The sequence below is a fragment of the Lissotriton vulgaris genome, chromosome 3_1 (assembly GCF_964263255.1).
Source record: "Lissotriton vulgaris chromosome 3_1, aLisVul1.2, whole genome shotgun sequence".
In the NCBI taxonomy this organism is placed as follows: Eukaryota; Metazoa; Chordata; class Amphibia; order Caudata; family Salamandridae; genus Lissotriton; species Lissotriton vulgaris.
The window spans coordinates 185,940,443-185,958,188 of NC_141689.1; the positions used below are offsets into that span (position 1 = coordinate 185,940,443).

General features: G+C 48.2%; 1 protein-coding gene across 1 annotated transcript in view; it reads left to right on the top strand.

The window, feature by feature from the left end:
* The window catches only part of LOC147726186 (sperm microtubule inner protein 6-like), an 86,310-nt gene that overhangs the window by 54,041 nt on the left and 14,523 nt on the right, over positions 1-17,746 (top strand). The gene's annotated exons all lie outside the window — the stretch shown is intronic.

Sequence of the window (17,746 nt, forward strand, 5' to 3'; positions counted from 1 at the left end):
ACACAATATTATCTAGAGTGTAAATTCGGGAAGAAAGTGTGTTAATGCTATTATCTACAATGGCAAGCACTTTTTCTAAATTGGCCTGATCAATAGTTCTAAGCCTAGAAGCAGCTTCAATTTGTGAGTTTCCAAACCTCATTGTAAGCAGGATATATCCATCTTTTCGATCTACCTGCTGCAGGACCTTTTACAAAATCATTTAAGTCGACAGTTTCAGTCAGTTTGGATAAATGTAGCTTAACAGACGCTAAGTATGAATGTCTGAGCCAACTCTGGCATAATTTGCCTACAGAATAGGTGGTGACTGAATGTTGAGTCTGAAAGCGGGGATCAACTCTAACCTCTGTATAGCCAGGGGTCAGACCCAGAAGACGGTGCTGGCATGAATCTGCACTTCTTTGACATAGCAACCAGCCTTCGGGATTAATGCTAGAAACATTAAAAGAGGAATTTCTCAACAGAGCTTGTAAGTTACTCAGAGAAGTACTGATCTAATTATTCCAATGGGGAAATTCACCCAAATCTGGAAATGAAGAGGCATTTAATTTTTTAGAAGAAGCAAATCCAAAGCAGGTGGTTTGTGAAATAGTGTCATTCAGAAACAACATATGGTTTGGGATGAGACATGTACGATGCAAAGCCTCAGTGCCTTGCACTTGCCAACTTTTAGAACCCCAAACAAATTTAACATCAATACTATCTCTCCACAGTTCATAGACCCCCAACAACGAACTGTTTTTGTGTGGGTAAGTCTAACCTTGGAAAAGGACTTTTCAGTCAACTTAAAATAAAATGCATTAGGGTTGGATTGATCAAAATCAGTAAAATAGGAAAACGTTTTCGAGCTGCCCTCCACTGGCGCGGGACAGTGCTCCCACTGTGTGTAATTAACCATATTTCTAAATGAATTCGTTTTATGCAAAAAGTGATTGCCAAAATGCTGGTAACAGTACAAATCACCATCATTCGCAGATTCCAAATAAAAGATCGAAAGCATCATAATATTTCAAATCAGTAAATAAAGCCTCTACTGCTTTAACGTCCCAATCATCAGACCGAATATTTTGTTTAACCACATCCCCCATAGAAACACGGAGTACATTGAGAACATTAATAACCTCTGTGGGACCATGTATCTGGAACTTTACAGCATTCCATACAATCCCATCTAAAACGGGCCAAGCAGTTATATTCACAAATGTCTGGTCCCTCTTCATGATGTTCGAAGAGGAGTGGGGAACCAAAGTTCCATCAATAACTTGAATTGAAGTACTTTCCTCAACATAGTGTCCATTGATAAAACAGAAAAAATATACCACAAATCCTGTGGACATGAACAATAAAATTGCAATCAGCACCAGCGAAATGTAAATCCAAGGAGGATTCAAAAAATGTTTTTCAAACCAAGTAGCAAAAATCAAAACTTTTGAAGGGGTCTTACATGTGGAAGAGCCAGTGTCAAATGAAAAACAGGACTGATTAGCCACACGGGTCTCAGGTATAGACAAATAAGTGGGGTAAGTATATTCAGTGTCATTAGGAGGATCACCAGCAGGTTGATTAAATAAAGGATTCGTAACTGGGCTAATTTCAATGGCAACAGCAGGCCCGATGGCAGGATCCGGGGCCAAAACAGAGTGTTGCACCATTGCTGGACACGAAACCGCAGGTGTCCTACTATAGAGAATCGGCCACCCTATGTCGTTTGACATTGTCAATTGAAATGTACCTGTTTCCCTTTCACCCAGGAAGAGGCGGTAAAATGACTGTTCTTGTACTCTGCACAGCAACTGGAGCTCGATAGGAAGGACCAAATTCTTTTTTGTTGTCGATCTTCTCTGGGACCAGTTCTCCACCTTGGGGTAGCCAGCCGACTACCGGAATCTGCAATGCACCATCAGACGTGGAGGGCAAGTGTTCCTTTGCAAGACTGTCTCTGATCTTTTGTAGGTTCTGCAAAACATTAGAATGATCATCTACGTCAATAGATGCGGCTTCTGCCACCAAGTCTAGACCATCAAGGTCCGGAACAAACATCTTGATGCCAAAGAGCATTTCGTATGGGGTCCCCCCACCCAGAGACCTTCTAGGGAGAATATTTAGTGCACATTGTTCGCTATTGAGGTGGGTAAGCCAGTCTCTACCAACACCTAAAACTTTCGCTGTCAAGGATTGCTTTAAGTCATGGTTCATCTGCTCCACAACACTATTACCCTCAGGCCGGTATGGAGACGAAAATTTGACCTGGACCCCCAATGAAGCCATGGTATCCTTGTATGCCTTAGAAGCGAACGCTGGACCTTGGTCCCACACGCAAAAATTCCCAAAAAGACACGCAAAACCCTTACGACAGTTCTAGCATCAGCGCTCCTTTGAGGCCACACCCAGACAAAGCGCGTGCATGAGTCAACTGCTACTAAGATGTACTTATGTCGATCAGTAAGGCGCTACCGGCGGCAATACGGTGACTGTACTTCTAGTTCTGAAACCTTGATCTTTTAAAGCCTGTAAATATTTTAAAGAAAGCTTTTTTACCTTGTTCATTACTTGCTCCTCCCTCCCTGGTCTGAGCCCTGTTCCACCACGGCCTGTGCTGATTGCGTGGAGGGCGTGAACAGACCTGTGCCCGGCCCCCCGAGGGCATTGCACTTCCGGTAGAGGCGGGCTTGCATCCTCATAACTGGCAGGCCACCACTCCCGCGCAGCGGGTGCGCCAAAGGCAAGCCCGTCTGCGCCCATCCGCACCTGTCCGACGTCAGACGCCAGAACCCCTAGCTGTCGGACCGGGCAAATGTCCCCCTACTCCCAGGAGGACCTGTAGGACCTTGGACACACCTCAGCTCTGATCCTGCTTGACCTGAGTCCGGCGTTCAACATGGTCTCCCACAAAATCTTATTCAAATGTCTCGGGGAGATCGGGGTCAGTGGCGAGGCTCTGACGTGGTTCGCCTCATTTCTGTCCGAACGCTCCTTTAACATTCACGCCTCACCCTATTCATCCAGCAAATTCCCTCCTAAATGCAGCGTCCCTCAGGGCTCTGCCCTCAGCCCTACGCTGTTTAACGTGTACGTCCGCCCCCCTGGCCCTGTTAGCAAAGGAATGTAAGATCAAATTGATCTCGTACGCAGACGACACGCAGCTTATCTTTACCTTCTCCAACAACACCATATCGGACCAGGCGAAATTTCAGGAAGATATCATAGCCATCTCAAGCTGGATGACGGAGAACTGCCTCCAACTTAACTCTTCTACAATGGAGGTGCTCCTGATTGGTTGGGACTCACAGAAATGGGGAGACCAGTGGTGGCCCCAGACGATGGGTCCTCCCCCGATTCCAAAGAAGGAAGTTAAGAACCTGGGAGTCCTAATGGACAACTCACTTTCCTTTGAGTGGCATACAAAAAGGTGGCTGGTACCTGTTTCGGCCGCCTACGCACCCTTAAGCCCATTCTGGGCTTCTTTGAGCCACCCACCAGACAAGTAATAGTCCAGTCCTTGGTCCTAGCATATCTGGACTACTGTAACGGTCTATTGTCTGGTACCAACCTGAAGACTACGAATAGACTCCAAAGGGCTCAAAACGCAGCAGCTTGCACTCTTCTTGCCCTTCCTAAACGCTGCCACACTTCACAAATCCTCTGCCGACTTCACTGGCTGCCTGTGAAACAGAGAATTCAGTTTAAAACACTCTGTCTAACCCACAAAATCCTATATGGCCAAGCTCCCCAAATACTACAGGGTCTCTGCTCTTTCTACATCCCCACACGTGCCCTACGCTCTGCGGACCTCCACCTCACTCACACCATTAGGATACGCAAGAGCAGAGCAGGTGGTCAATCCTTCCAATCCCTGGCTCCCGCCCTCTGGAATTCTATCCCCCTCGAGGCACGCGCCACACAAGACCACTGGCTCTTCTGGAAAAAAATGAAAACCTGGTTGTTCGCTTCCATTTAGCACGAGCACCTCTGACTCAGCCTGCTAATCTTGCTCACTCCACTGTCTATTCTATCACACTTTGCTGGTTGTCATGTCTGCAAGCACTGGGACGCCCTGTTGCTGGGGCAGCCATGCGCTATACAAACATAATTAACATAACATAACATACGCAGTATCAGTGGAGAAAGGACCGCAGTGATCTAAATAAACACATGCAAGTGGTTTATTAGATATGTACAACTGAGTTTGGGCGGATGTGCAGCAGAAGAAGGTTTAATTTGCTGACAAATGCCACATTGAAGGACAAAATCATGTCTCTGTTTGTACAAACCCTGGAGAAGAGATACACTAGCTGACACAACGGCATGCGCCGAAGCCATCCCGGCGTGGGCTGCTGTAATCAAAGCCTGTCTGCCGTCCGCGTTGGGAATCAATCTGTCACCAACGTCATTAATTCTCACATAAGGAACTTTATCAGGACTAAAGGTGGGCGTAGTGGGCGTAGTGGGGTTACGCGAAGCTACGCGAAGTGGGCGAGAAACTATGCCCACCTATGCACTTCGCATAGCCCCACTACGCGCCACCTGCCTCCCTCCCGCCCTCCCTAAATGCTTAAGCTAATTGAAGCATTTAGGGAGGGCGGGAGGGAGACGGGTGGCGGGCAACTTCGCTACGCCCACGGAGTGGGTGTAGTGTTGGCTGCTACGCCTACTTCGCACAGGGCGAAGTAGGCAACACTACGCCCACTCCGTGGGCGTAGCGAAGTTGCCCGCCCAGGGTTAATCAGGACTTAAATGATAAGAGTACTTTGAAGGCAAACTCTTAAGATAATGATCTCCCTTCTCAGTTGCCGCAATAGCTACCAAGTTGTCATCATCAATCTTACTTTTGGAATGTGTAACCGCTGCCACCGCAAATGTTGCTACTGCTGTCTTCGCAGCCTCATAGGCAAGACAGTTGCGAACAGTGCGAACCCCAACACGCTGATGACCCAGAGTATGAATTACAAAAATGAATGGGAGTCGTTCTTTGAGCTCAGCCACTCGAACCCAGATCATCTTATGTTTTATTGTGCGTCCCTTGGAGTCAGGATAATCATTTTAAGTCCAAAAGGTAGATTGTCATTGTAAGACTGAACACAGTCGTAAGAGTCACTCACAACAAGAGTAGTCACACTGGGGTCCGTGTACTCCAATGCAAGCATCAGAGCACAAAGTTCTGCCAACTGGGCGGTACAGTCCCCTAATGTCTGTGTATGCACGGCATCGGACTTGAATTCACCATCCAGCATAGTACCAACCATAATTGCACAGGCCGTGGAATATGCGTGCCTTGAACCCATAGCCGCTTGTGCACTTCCATCAGTATAAATGATACCACAAAAATCCTCAAGTGGGCGCATAGGCAGAGGAGCAGGATGAACAAATTCATACTGCAAGAACTCTTGAGTCTGCAAAGAGGAATCATCCGGGGATGTCAAGGATGCTGCCCATTGTATCCACCAAGAGTGCAAAGCTTTGGAATTCAGTACACTGGCCTTCGTAACTACCTCCAAGGCAGGATACAGAATAACAACCACAATGCGCTTTCCCTGCGACAGTGCACGTTCCATAAGAATCGCCATCTGAGCTGCTGTCAAAACTTTATCCACAGTGGAAAATTGCAGCTCAGCCGAAGTGTACTTGTAAGCGATAGGGACTGTGTCTCCCTCATTAAAAGTGAGGTACGTGAAACCCACCGCCTCTGGCACGATTCTTATCACCAGGTTGGTGTGGTTATCACAAGTCGACAAGAGTTTAGATTCAAGAAGGTCAGCCTGCAAAGATTGCAAGATGGCTGAATGCTCTGGAAGCCAGCACGATTTGGAAAAAGAAGGTTGTATCAACGCATAAAGTGGCTTGATATGCTGGGCATATTCCGGAATGTATGTAAGACCGAAATTTAAAAGCCCAGTAAAGATTGTAGCTTTTTCAGTGTTGTGGGAGCCTTGTGGGGGCCTTTTTTACTCCTGTTGTGGACTGGTATGAGAGTAAAACAAAAGAGTGTTCTCACTTCCCACCATTCCTGAGATGGCCCTATGTTGGGCACCATGTTGCAAGGATTTCTGCTCATACACAGAACTGTGCACAGAGACCTAGGACATTAGTGAATTGTGGTGTACCAGAAACTAACCTCAGTACCTAGAAACCCCAACCAGCTAGCAATCAGTGTCTCCTTAGCTCTTCGTCCTATAGCAAAGTAACCAATGATTAGAACACCTAGAACATGCGACTTAGGACCATCTCAGGAATGGTGGGAAGTGAGAACACTCTTTTGTTATACTCTCATACCAGTCCACAACAGGAGTAAAAAAGAGACAACGTGATCTCAAGCGCAGTATTTTAGTCATCATAAACAGACATATGATTAAAAATAATATGGTAAGCATGGTTACAACTCCATAAAATACAAAAAGAGGAATCATATTACAATGATAGTGCAAACAGGTGATAAAGCGCCTAGTTTAAACACCCTCCCTATATAGGAACTATGTACTATAAAGGTCTCTTGAGCTTGTTTTGGGGGACCCCATTACCTGTCCGCTCAGTAAGTGTAAATTGCATCTGGATCTGCTAGTCTCTCTGCATCCCTGGAGTCTTCCAAGTATGTGAAATTATGGCAAGTGTGCTATGATAAAGGCGCCAGAACCTTGCTCGGCTTCCAGCTGCCAAAATGTTGTGTTTAGGATGTGACACGACGATAAACAGGCTCACATGTTATGATAACCTTGACTGCTCAGCACTCACTGTACAGACCGGGGGCACAATAAATGTCTAGAGATGTCGAAAAACAAACCTTTTCTCATGTAAAGACCTTCATCAAAGCTAAATTTGCAAAAACAGCTAAGCAGTGTTGTGTGCAAAAAGCAACAAAGGGTAAAATGGTGTTTAAACTTCTAATAAGCCATGCTAACTTAGCATGCACGCAAAAAGAGACCCATAAACTATACTACAATCTGAGCAAATATTTCGGGGAAAGGGCAATCCAAAAATAGGAATTACTGATAAGGCCTTTCAGCAAGCCCTCTTATACGCACAATCTGATTTACTTTCCGCGAATCTTCAGGCCCAATTTTATAAAACCTGTGTTTTTTTATATTATAAAATTGCTAAATAGGGAGAAGGCAAAGGCACCCGTTGCCACTGTTGCTCTGAATACGGGCCTGACTTAGTGCATATGTTTACCACTTGTGGTGTTCTTTGGCCTCTGCTGGAGGAAATTTGGGGCTATTTTAGAGATACTTCGTCCCTGAATTTAACTTTAACCCCCTCAGTGATATTATTGGGAGTATAGGACACCTTTGGAAGAAAGGAGGAGGGGGGCTTGATTTTTATTGCTATGGCCAATCTTAGGCTTTTTATTGCCTTTGCATAGCCGGATGCTAATCCCCTTCATTTCGGCAATGGCTGGCTCGATTGCTATTGATTCACAATCTGGAAAGAGCGGTTTAAGCTAAGAAAGGAATCCGAGCCAGGAAAGGGGGATTGAATATATGGGATCCCTTGACCAACTGGGTATGTCATATAACCCTGTAAAAAGAGGGAAAACATAGGCACAAAGGGTACCCTTGGGTCAATTTAGAATGAATAAGCTTATTTGCATTTTGCACTTGACACTTTTGAACTCTTCTTGTCTTTCTTTGTTTTCTAGAGGAATGCTGCTACGATTGTAAAAATGTATATCTAAAACTGGTGTGTTTTATGTCTGTATGTAAGGCACCGTGGTTTTAAGCATGTTTTTATGAATTAGTCAAATTTTTAATTGTGTGTTTAGGAGGGTTGAGGTGGGGAGTGTGATAAATTGCTTTGACAAATGCAAAGTGGTTGTATACTTTCATAAAATGACAATAACCATTTAAAAAAAAATCCTATGAAACACAATTTCACACTCACACATTATTCATTATAAGAAAGGCTGACCAGCTTGTTATGTCAATGCATGTTATCTAGCTTCCTTTTCTTCAATCTCAAGGGCACACGTGTGGTCTGAGATAAACCCTTCTGGAGCTTATAGTTCTCTGATGCTCTAAGGAACACAACCATCAAGCATTTGCAATGCAATAGGTCTCGCATTTGAAAGAGTTTAAGCTATTGGCATTGTAATTGACAAAGCCTTTTATGTATGTTTTAAAAACCAACACGTAAATAGAAGGCATTTGCCATTTACAATGCCAGTAGCTGAAACTCACAATTGCAATACCTATTGCATTGCAAATGCTTGTTTGTTTTATCTATTTAGTGCTGGTGACGCCCGGTGCAACAATGTTTGTTGGCGCCCCCAATGACAACCTCCACCTCGGATTCCCACCACCACCACCCTTTAACAGTGCCCCTCAAGCCTCCATAAACACACTCTCTCTGACACATTTAATTAGTTATATAGCGCCACCCATGCCAGTGTAGGGTGTCTGAGGACTTTGCATCAGACATACATTACACAGAGACGCCGATACTCGAACCAGAATCCTCCGCTCCTGAGCCCTGTCCTCTGTGCCAGTGCTTGCATGTATAATATTGATTCTGGACCGATCAGTACACTTATCACCAAAGTATGCTCAATCCATGTTTGTCATTTAGCCATGAAGCAGCTATGCAAGAGCCACCCACCCTGCCCTCTTCTTCTGTTCCCACCTGTCCTGATGCACACCTCCAACTCCATGTTGGTCCCCTTAATGGTAAAACAGTACCTAGGAAGCGTGCGCATTGTATATGCTTTAAGTGGGAGAGATGGAGCAACATTTGAATGTGGGAATCAACATGGTGGGCATAGATCTCTACATAATCTTGCCTTGTAAGCAGTAAACAAACGTAATTCGATTTTCTTTTTTTTAAATCGTGGGTTGTCTGTACTACCGGCCGATGCCTACCGTGAAATTCTAGGAAACCTGGTATGGTGCTGCTGCAAGGGGAGCCCCTTGTCGACAGAGTAACACAGCAGTACAGTCACAGCTCTGTCAGTCTGTACTGTGTGCCGATCTCAAGTACTTGGGCCATAAGTGCTTTATTTCCCCATGGCACTTAGAGCTAGAGGCTGCCCTAATATTGTCAGAAGCCTGCTGTCACGCTCACCTACCCCCTTCAGAAACAGTACATTGCAGCACCCAGCGAGCACTTTAGCATGGAGGCATTGGCAACACCAGGTGGTTTTGCTATTGAATGAAGCACAAATGCTTTATGCCGATTCTGTTCTGCATCGGCAAATACGGAAACACATGTTAATTTGTGGATGTAAAGCAGAAAACAGCAAACAAACAGAGGTACTAACACATTGAAGGCTGGTCCTACACTGTAAGGTTGGTATATTCCCACTGAAGTGCACTGACACAAGTTGTAGTGAACAGGAATGCGTTTATTCTCATTCCATGTACAAGGTACAAAGTAAGGGCGCCGAGCGTCTAACCAGCGACTGCTCCGGTCGCCAACTGCCGATCTCTGCCTTCGCGCCGTTTCTCTTTACTCATTCGCGCATGCGCGCCTATGACGCTCTAGCCCACGGCGCATCACGTAATCCCGTATGCGCCGATAGGCTAGAGCGCACACCACATATCTCCCCCCTTTACACAATACTAAACATAACATTTCCTCCCCATGGTGGTGTCCTCATAGTGTCCAGAGTCTATGTGGGGTGCCCGGGGGCTGGCACAACTCTAGTGTCCATTCATCACAAAGTCATTATAACGAGAGGGCACTACAACTGCCCTTCCGCTGCGGGTGTGTCTTACCGGCATGTTCTCTCTCACCGCCGTCTCTCCTTGGGACATCTCAGTTCTTCTCCCGCCTGTACTCGGTTCCGCACTCACTTGTCTTGCCTCTCCGTCCATCGGCCTGGCACTCCCCACTGCTTCTTCATGGTCATCCCTTATGCTTTCCTCTTGGTCGTCCACACCGTACTCAGGGAGTGGGGAAACCTCCTGGTGGTCCAAACTCCTCTCGATTTCCTCAGTCTTGGGCCAGACTAGGATTTTGTTTACCCTGGCCATTCGATCCTGCGACCATACTCTGCCATCACTGAGGAGGGCAGCCCTGCCCCGCACCTCCTTGACCTGTAGCGGCTGGCTAAATTTGCTTTCGCCCTTCCTCTGTAAAGTAGGGAGCTTGATCCTCACCCACTCCCCTTCTTCTAGCTCTGTGTCCTTGGTGCCACGACGTTTGTTATAGTGTGCTGCGTAGATTTTCTGGGCCTTCTCCAGGTTGTGTTGCACCACGGCCGGGGACCACTTGCTGGTGATGGTCTTCTCCCTCCATGCCACGTTGTCCCTTGTGAAGGGATGCCTACCTCTTAACACTTGAAACGGGCTGTACCCCACCACTGAGGGCGTTATCCTGTATGCCCATATCATGTTCATCATTTCTGCTTCCCAATCCTTGCCTTGCGATATTGCTGCCTGAATGGAGCCCATTAGCACTCTATTGAATCTCTCGACTTGACCATTGCAGGCTGGATGGTATACTGCCGTGTGTCTTACTTCGATTCCGTTCCTCTTCATGTATTTCTCCCACTTATCCGACACAAACTGCGGTCCGTTGTCACTGAGGATGGTTCTGGGTATTCCTTCCCTGAGGAACAGCCCTGTCAGAAACCTCAAGATCGTGTCGGTGTCCATCGACTCTTGTATGTCTGCTTCTGGCCACTTGGAGTACTTGTCTACTACCACACATATGTACTTATTCACTCCTCTGTTGTCCAGAATGGGCCCAAGGATATCTATGGCCACTTCCTCCCATGGGCCGTGTGGGGTGTCGAATTTTCCTAATGCAGGACGGAGTGGGTGTAGCACTTTGTCCGCTCCTTGGCACTGTTCACACTCCCGCACCTGTCTCTCGATGTGGGCATCCATTCCTGGCCACCAATACATCTGCTTGACCAAAGCCTTGGTTTTCACTATGCCCAGATGCCCCTCATGAAGCACCTTCAGGAGTCGGGGTATCAGCGTCACTGGGGGCACAACTCTCTCTCCTCTGTACAAGAAAATTCCCGAGTCGCTCAGGGACAATTCTTCCCTCATCTCATAGAAGCGCCGGACCCCCTCCGTCAGTCTCTTCTTATCCGGCCACCCCAACGTGAGATGTTTCTTTACCTCCATCTTCTCCTCGTCGAGTTCATATGCCGCATGCCACTCCTGCGCACTGATGGACGACTCATGGTCTTCCATGCTGGCCACCATCTCCTCTGTGTCCTGAGACTCTCCCGGAGCTTCCTCCATGGCCGCTGCCCGGCTGAGATAATCTGCTACCTTGTTTTGCGTACCTGGGAGATATTCCACATCGTATGTGAAATCCAGCAATTTCAGGGTCATTTTTGCTATCCTCGGAGTGGCCGTGTCGTGACCTGACGACGTCAATACTTTGATGAGTGGCTTGTGGTCCGTCTGGAGCCTGAATCTCGTGCCCCATATGAACTGGCGAAATTTGCCCAGCGCCCACGTGACCGCCAGCATCTCTTTTTCAATTACGCTGTACCTCTGTTCCGTCGGGGACAGCGCCCGGGATGCAAAACTGATGGTTTCTCTTGTTCCGTCTTCTCTCTCCTGCGCCAAGACAGCCCCCAAGCCCTTGTCGCTGGCGTCCGTTGTCACTATGGACTTATCTGTGGGGGCGAATCCCTGCAAGGGAATGGCATGGCTGATACAGTCCTTAATGGCTTCAAATTCGGCCTGGGCTTCCTCATCCCATTCGAATTTCGTATTGAGCCTGGTCAGTAGTCTCATCCTGTGTGTTCTTGTGGCAAATTGTCTAACAAACCTGCTGTAATACTCGGCCATTCCTAGGAATGACCGCACTTCCTCCTTGGTTGAAGGGGCCTTGGCATCCTTTATCGCCTTCACGTTCTGCTCCTTTGGCGAGATACCTCGTGTTCCTATCTCGTGTCCCAGGTAGGTCACTGTGCGAGAACCGATCCTGCACTTGCTCCACTCCGCCGTCATTCCTTTGCCTTGCAGCACTTTCAGCACCTTATGGAGTTTCACGTCGTGGTCACGTTTGTCCGTGCCCATCACTAGGATGTCGTCTTGGAAGTATTGCACCCCCGCGATGTCCTTGAACAACCTGTGCATCAACTTCTGGAAAACGGCTGCGGCGGATGCCAGGCCGAAGGGCATTCTTTTGAATTGGTAACATCCAAAGGGTGTAATGAACGCTGTGTACTTTCTGCTCGACGGGTGGAGTTCTATCTGGTAGTATGCAGATGTTAGATCTATGGTGGAGAAGTGAGTAATGCCTTTTGTCCTGGCTAGCATCTCCTCAATCCTGGGGAGCGGGAATCTCTCCACTATGAGGTTTTTGTTGAGCTCCCTCAGGTCCACACAGAGCCGGACCTTCCCATTTGGCTTTTTCACTACTACCAAGGGCGATAGCCATTCTGCACTGTCGACTGGCTCGATGATCTCTAGCTCTTCTAGCTTCTGTAGTTCCAGGCGCACTGCCTCGCTTGTGGAGATCGGTATGTTCCGTACTTTGTGCACTACGGGAACTGCTCCCTCCTTCAGGGCCATCTTATGCACGAACTTATCCAGTTTTCCAACCGTGCCCTCAAATACCTTGGGGTATGCTGCTTTCCAGTCCTCCTCCTTCGACAGGGGCCATTCGTCCGTTAGCAGGATCTGTTCTTTCCCTCCGGGGTTGAGAACGATGCCGAGGGCACCTGCGTCTTTCCACCCCAGCACTGATGGGCCCTTTTCTGCTACGTACAGGGTGCATGAGGCTGACCGCCCTCTAAATTCGAACACCAACTCCTTGCATCCTACCAGCGGGATGGAATCTTCTGTGTACGAGATGGGTCGGATGTCCGGTGGCTCCAGGTCGGGGCCTAAAATTGGCTCGAAATCCTCTTCCCATATCGATCTTTGTATTATGGTCCATGGGGATCCCGAATCTACAGCCACGTATACCTTGACACCTCCTATGTGCATGTGGGTGCGGGGTTTGTCTCTGCGTTTTCCGGATACGTCCAGCACCTGATCCTCGATGCAGAGCACTAGGTCATCCTCTTCCTGCTCGTCCTCTTCACTGACGTTGGCCGTGCCCGATTCGATGCACTTGACTGTGGATTTCGATCCTTTCTTCCGGCAGACCTTTTCAAAGTGCCCCGTCAACCCGCAAAACGAGCACCTGGCTCGAAACGCGGGGCAGCGCCTGTCCTGGGCAGCGTGCGCTGCACTGCCGCATCTGTAGCACGCAAATTTCGCTCCTGGGCTGGAACGAGGCATCTGCTTCCCCGGCCCTCTTGTGTCCTTCTTCGGGTCCCCGTGCGTGCTTTTGGGTTTACTGGATTGCGGCGCTTCGTCTATTTTGTTAACCATCTGTCTGGGCCCGCTTTCTCTTTTCGCTGCGTCCGCGCCTCTCTTCGACATTTCCGCCTTCTTGACCATCGCCACTACTTCTTTCAAGGTGGTTTCATTCATTGCCCATAGCTTATCTTGGACTGCTCTGCTGGTGGTGTGCATCACTATTTGGTCTTTTATGTATTCATCCTGTAAATTTCCATATCTACACGTGATGGCCAACCTGCGGAGGGCTGCTACGTAGTCGTCGATGGATTCTCCCGCCTCTTGTTTCCTCTGTTGGAAGTTATAGCGGTCTATCGAGACGCAGACTGCTGGGCGGTAATGGCTGTCCAGGTCGTCCAGTGCGTTTTCAAAAACGTCGGCCTCCTCCACGCCCCTCTCTTTGGGCACCAAGTTCTTGAACACTCTGACCCCCTCTGGGCCTAAGTTGTGGAGCAGAAGCCTCTTCTTCCTTTCCGGCTTGTATTCCCCTTCATTCTCGTCTTCTAAGGCTTCGATGTAATTTAGGAAGTATTCCTTCCAGTCTTCCCATTTGAGTTGGGGTTCCCCTGGCCTGGTTAGGAATGGAACTGGCGCCATTAGGGCTGATGCCTGATTCGCCATTCTGGCCTCACCTCTGGGTCCTTCCTCCTGGGTTCTATTAGTGGGTATACCGGGCTCTCCTGCGCTGCCTGCCGTGTCTCCTTGACCCCTTGGGCTACCTGGAGTGTTGTCCCTCGAAGCGTGCGCTGCCTGCGCAGTCCTCCCCCCTTCCTCTGGCTCAGGGGTGTCTCCCTTGGTTGCCAGGTTGCTGCCTGGGGGCTTTATTTGCGTCTTGGGCCCCACTGACCTGGCTTTCTGGGGTTGGTGGCTTTCCTCTGGTCGTGCTGTTGCGCTGCTGCCACGCCCTTGCTCTCCTTGTCGGTCCTGTGCCTTATCTGGCTCGTGGGAGTGGGGGTTAATACCCTTGCTGTCGTCTGTGCCCGGTGGTGTCCAGGTCCCAGCCTCGTCGCCACTGTAAGGTTGGTATATTCCCACTGAAGTGCACTGACACAAGTTGTAGTGAACAGGAATGCGTTTATTCTCATTCCATGTACAAGGTACAAAGTAAGGGCGCCGAGCGTCTAACCAGCGACTGCTCCGGTCGCCAACTGCCGATCTCTGCCTTCGCGCCGTTTCTCTTTACTCATTCGCGCATGCGCGCCTATGACGCTCTAGCCCACGGCGCATCACGTAATCCCGTATGCGCCGATAGGCTAGAGCGCACACCACATACACACTCTTAAATATGATGATCCTTTCCATTTTATTGTATGTACTAGGCAAAAGAATTGCAGTCCCTGGAAGGTGAAACTAGAGCCTAGAGGGGACCATAGCTAACACAACCATAGGGCACCAAGTCGCAAAGGGTGGGCGGTCAGAAGCCCGCAAAATCCCCCAAACGGCATTAGAGTTGGGGTTCAAAGTGCCCAATCAGGTGGCAAGGGGCATGAGGCTAAAGAGGGTGGTAAACAGAGGCTAAGCAATGGTATCGGGATCGTCGTTGGATAGATTGTTGTTGTAGAGCGAGTCATCACTGCTACCCTCATCGCGTTGCTGTGATTGCAGTCCCACTGCCATCCGAAAAGGACTCGAGCACCACTTAAGAAGCGATAGGCGGTGAGGAAACTGGGTTTGAACCCGGTTGAACAGCAACCAACATTAGCCTGGTGGCAGTGGTATAGGCATGGAGGCAGGCACGAACATGGAGGCAGTGGTGAAGAGGACATGCCAAAAGCCATCCCACTTCCGGGAGGAAGAAGGAAACTCTCCCTGCTGGCATGGCCCCTTCAGCGTCTCAGGGCCGTTTGGACAGAAAAAGAACAGCGCGGACGCAACAAGACAAATCAGCGCCGCTGAGCAAAGACTAAAGTAAAACAAACATTTTAACCAGAGTGCATTGTCCCTGAAGTGGACGCAGTGAAAATATAAATAAAAAAGGGAGCGCTAGGTCCCTAGCAGGCGCCACGCTAATTAAAGTAATAAAAAAAAAAAAAAAAATATATATATATATATATATATATATATATATATATATATATATCCACAGAACCCTCTCCAACAAGCAAAGAAGCAGGGGCCACAGCGGGGAATCAGGTAGAAGCATTTATTTCAGTTTTGCTGTTTTCCAAGTTATTGGAACTGCCCAGGGCCTGCCACTCCACACAGAGGAATCCAGAGCAGCTGCAGCGCGGTCCGTGACTTCACGGAGGATCGTAAGGCACTGGCTTCTTGACCCCTGCTCGGCTGAATTTCGTGTTGGAGAGGAAAGAACGGCTGGGGACTGGAGGAAGCATTGTTTGCGAGTACAGCAACTGGGCATTTGATTTTAACTTCACCAGACATTTCCCTGCACATCGTCAATTCCATTGGGACACTCCCTGCGCAGCACTTACCCGAATAATGGATTGTGGGACTTGTGGTTCCTACGAATCACAGGTGGTGAGCAGCAACTTCAGGTGGGGGTGTGACGACTCGCAGCCAATGAGACTGTGGCAGGCTGTTATTTAAATGGGTGAATGAATCACCAGTAAAGTGAATGGCGTCTGAGGAAGGCAGAAGGTCTGCCGAAATGCATTATGCCAGCAAAACTGAAATAAATGCTTCTACCTGATTCCCCGCTGTGGCCCCTGCTTCTTTGCTTGTAGGAGAGGGTTCTGTGGATATATATATATATATATATATATATATATATATATATATATATATATATATATATCACACACACAGTTTGCCCCATGTAGAAAAGCCTCTTGCAGGTAGGTAAATTTGCGTTTATTTGGTGTAAGCTACAGGGCGCTGGATGGGAGAAATCACCAAAGTTCCAAGCTGCCTGACGCGTTTCATGCGCAACCGCATTTCATCAGAGGCATCGATTAGTCACTGCATTCAGCTTTCATATTCATAAATTGCAACCACCTGCTCCTATGGGCGTAGGCTCACCCCGAGCATGCTGGTCTAAGTAGTTTAAATTGTCTTTCTCCATTGAGTCGCTTGCAGTAGTGAAACAATATCCATCTTTAAAAAAACCACTGTGGGCTGGGAAAACATCACCTTGACAGCGTCCTGCACATTATAACTTCACCTCACGTCCTTCCTGCCCCTTCAAGTGCTGCATTGTCACACGCTGCACGGGTCCACAGAATCATGGCATGGCTCTTCTCCGACCGGGACCGGCCGGTTTACATCACACACACAGTTTGCCCCATGTAGAAAAGCCTCTTGCAGGTAGGTAAATTTGCGTTTATTTGGTGTAAGCTACAGGGCGCTGGATGGGAGAAATCACCAAAGTTCCAAGCTGCCTGACGCGTTTCATGCGCAACCGCATTTCATCAGAGGCATCGATTAGTCACTGCATTCAGCTTTCATATTCATAAATTGCAACCACCTGCTCCTATGGGCGTAGGCTCACCCCGAGCATGCTGGTCTAAGTAGTTTAAATTGTCTTTCTCCATTGAGTCGCTTGCAGTAGTGAAACAATATCCATCTTTAAAAAAACCACTGTGGGCTGGGAAAACATCACCTTGACAGCGTCCTGCACATTATAACTTCACCTCACGTCCTTCCTGCCCCTTCAAGTGCTGCATTGTCACACGCTGCACGGGTCCACAGAATCATGGCATGGCTCTTCTCCGACCGGGACCGGCCGGTTTACATCACACACACAGTTTGCCCCATGTAGAAAAGCCTCTTGCAGGTAGGTAAATTTGCGTTTATTTGGTGTAAGCTACAGGGCGCTGGATGGGAGAAATCACCAAAGTTCCAAGCTGCCTGACGCGTTTCATGCGCAACCGCATTTCATCAGAGGCATCGATTAGTCACTGCATTCAGCTTTCATATTCATAAATTGCAACCACCTGCTCCTATGGGCGTAGGCTCACCCCGAGCATGCTGGTCTAAGTAGTTTAAATTGTCTTTCTCCATTGAGTCGCTTGCAGTAGTGAAACAATATCCATCTTTAAAAAAACCACTGTGGGCTGGGAAAACATCACCTTGACAGCGTCCTGCACATTATAACTTCACCTCACGTCCTTCCTGCCCCTTCAAGTGCTGCATTGTCACACGCTGCACGGGTCCACAGAATCATGGCATGGCTCTTCTCCGACCGGGACCGGCCGGTTTACATCACACACACAGTTTGCCCCATGTAGAAAAGCCTCTTGCAGGTAGGTAAATTTGCGTTTATTTGGTGTAAGCTACAGGGCGCTGGATGGGAGAAATCACCAAAGTTCCAAGCTGCCTGACGCGTTTCATGCGCAACCGCATTTCATCAGAGGCATCGATTAGTCACTGCATTCAGCTTTCATATTCATAAATTGCAACCACCTGCTCCTATGGGCGTAGGCTCACCCCGAGCATGCTGGTCTAAGTAGTTTAAATTGTCTTTCTCCATTGAGTCGCTTGCAGTAGTGAAACAATATCCATCTTTAAAAAAACCACTGTGGGCTGGGAAAACATCACCTTGA